This window comes from Salvelinus sp. IW2-2015, linkage group LG11 (assembly GCF_002910315.2).
Source record: "Salvelinus sp. IW2-2015 linkage group LG11, ASM291031v2, whole genome shotgun sequence".
Lineage (NCBI taxonomy): Eukaryota > Metazoa > Chordata > Actinopteri > Salmoniformes > Salmonidae > Salvelinus > Salvelinus sp. IW2-2015.
Genome location: NC_036851.1, coordinates 47,474,361 through 47,477,761, shown reverse-complemented (window position 1 = coordinate 47,477,761; position 3,401 = coordinate 47,474,361).

Here is a 3,401-nt window from a genome sequence, read left to right as displayed (position 1 = left end):
AGACTCGCTGTATTATTAACACGCTGAAGACAGAACTACTGATCCTAATACTATCCCTCCAAAACTGAACTATGTATTGTATATTCCACTGGCTAAAGACTGAGACTATGTACTCTGTATATTCACTGACTAAAGACTGCACTGATGTGAACTCCTGGGTATCAATTCCACTGCTGAAAGATCTGAACCTATGACTCCTAATATTCCACTGCTAACAGCAGAACTATGACTTCTATATATCCACGCTAAAAGACAGAACTATGACTCCTGTATATTCCACGCTAAAGAAGTAGACTATGAGATCCTGTATATTCACTGCTAAATGATCTGAACACTACTGAAGTTTTATATTCCACTGCTAAAGAATACTATGACTCCTGTATATAGTCCACTGTCTAAAGAAGGAACTATGGACTCACTGTATTGAGTTTCCACTTGCTAAAACAAAGACCCTGTTCCAGATCGAAAAGGCTGAAGCTTCATGAATCCTATATTATTCAACTCTAAAGGGCTGAACGTGAACTTCCTACAATATTCTCACTGCTAGAAGGACAGAACTATGGATCCTGTATATTCACTGCTAAGTACTGACTATGACTCCTGATATTCCACTGCTAAAGGATCTGAAACTATGAGCTCTGTATATTCCACTGCTAAAAGACATGGATAACTATGATCCTTATATATTGGCGGCCACTGGCTAAAACAGAACTATGAAGTCTCTTGATAATTCCACTGCTAAATACCAAGAAACTATGGACTCCTTGTATATTCCATGCTAAAGGACTGAACTAGGTGACTCCTATATATTCCACTGATAAAGACTGACTTATGATCCTAGTATATTCGGACTGCGAAGACAGAACTTGATCCATATATTCCACTCCGAAAGTGGTCTGATACTCTAGAACTGCCTGTATTCACGCAGAAACAGACTATATACTCCGTTGTTATTCGACTGGCTAAAGACAGAACTATGACATCCTCTGATTATTCCACTGCTAAAGAACTGATACTAGACTTAACGCTGTAATATTCCACTGCGATAAGACGAGGAACTATTGAACTCCCTATATATTCCATCTCTAAAGACTTGGAACTAATGACTCTATTATATTCACTGCTCAAAGACTGAACATATGACTCTGAGTATATTTCCACTGCTAAAAGACAGAACTATGCTGCACTCATGTATATTCCTGCGTAATGCAGTCATCTGGCCTCCTGAACTTATGCTCTGATAATATTCGCCACATCTGCTACGAAGACTGAACTATAGATCCTATATATTCCATCTCGAAACTAGAACGGAATCTGTACTATCTCCAGTAAGACTTGAACTATCACTCTAAAGGTAGTCATTCACCTTGTTCCTGTAAAAGAAGAACTATGAATCCTATAAATCCACCGCTAAAACTGAACTGGATGAATCCTTGTATAATTAACCATCTGCTAAAGCAGAACTATGACTCCTGTATTCACTGCTAAAGACAGAACTATGACTTCCTGTGATATTCCACTGCTAAAGACGAAGATATGACTCCTGTATATTCCATGCCAAAGATCTGATACTATGACTCCTGTAATTCAACATGCCTATTAGCAGAGAGCTTGAACTGATCTCCTATATATTCATGCTATATGCGAATATTATCCTAAATTGACCTTAGACTGAACTTATGAACTCTCAGTATATTTCCACTGAAAGACTGAAATTATCGAACTCCGTATATTCATCTGCTTAAAAGACGTAGACTCTATATTCGATTAGGTCACTGAACTATGATCGATATTGCGCACTGCGCTAAGAGACTGAACTATGACTCCTTCCATATCACTGCTCTTAAAGAAGTGTACTGACTCTGATATTCCACTGCTAAAATACTGAAATGATGCTCTGTATATCCACTGCTAAGACGAAGATATTATCATGCTAGAGAATAAACTAGTATTCCACTGCTAAAGACTGGAACTAGAATGCTCTGTTTATATGCCACTGCTAAAGACAGAAACTTGACTCTCTTGTTATATTCCACTGCTAAAGACAGAACTAATGACTCTGTATGATTCCACGCTAACAGACTGTTATGGTTGTTGCTTCTCTACTCTACCGGTTTCTCCTCTCAGAGCAGTGAGGAGGTTTCTATGCAGTGCTACATCATGTCTTTCCCTCTGCTCCCGCTGCAGCCAGAGTGTCCACCAGCTGTGTCCAGAAGAGGGCAGTACTGGGTTACGAGACAATATCTGGGTATTCGACCATAGTAACATATTTTAACTGGTTTTGCTAAATTTAAAGATAGCCATGTCATTTTCCTGACCACATTACATGGACAGGAAAATGGTTAGTTGTATTTTCGGCTGGTTAGTTTTTTCAGGTCAGGTCACATCACGTCAAATACTGAATGGTGAAAGCAATTATTCCATTTGTGTGGAACGTCTCAATAAATTGTTGAAAAAAACACAGAAAAAACGAATTGTTTATAAATATGGTAAAGTCTGAGAGACATCTCTTTGTCGTTCTTGTTGATGTCTAGACGGAGGCGGTTGAGAGGAGGTGCAACCTCAATAACCGTGTGCGTGAGTTTGCGCGCGTGTGTGTTCGAGATATGCGACCTCGATGACCAGGTGTGTGTGTGTGTGTGTGTGTGTGTGTGCGTGTGTGTGCGTTCGAGATATGCGACCTCGATGACCAGGAATCTGGGGGAAGGGTACAGGTCACAGAGCTAATTAACTATAAGATTCATGCAGCCAATTGACAGTATTTCCAATTATATTATAACACCCTCGTAGTCACTGCGCTAGATTTAAAGGTACAATCTGGCATCGGGGAATCTTTTCAATGGTAATTTCAATTCTACATATTTACCCGTTAATAAAGCAAATCCCAGAYTGTAGCTTTAATGTAGGAGTGTGCCACTAGGAAAGTGAAGAGGAGGTGGTGTGACGAGGTTCCTTCTCTCTATGCTGGAAAACATTGTGAGAGTGTTTAGTTTAGACTCCTGAGAGGTTGCAGCATAGCAGGAACAAGTCAAATCACTCATTTATTGTTCTGTAAACACTGAAAGCAATGTATAACAGATTTTAATTGAAAACATTCTAATACTGTTTCGTCTATGTGGTTCTCTTAATCATGTTCCTTATTATCTGTTGCCCAAACACTGTGGCCAGATCGTAAGTGCAGCTTGCCATAAGAAGCAGAAGAAGCAGGCGCCCAGAAAAGGAGAGGTGTAAAGAGAGAACTCTGGCACAGAGAGGCAGAGGACGGACCGCGCCATCGTCATCAAATCAGCGCTTTTACCCCTCTATCCCCCTATAACTCTCTATCCCTCTCTATACCCCTCCATCCATTCCCCTATAACTCTCTATCCCTCTCTATACCCCTCCATCCCCCTATAACTCTC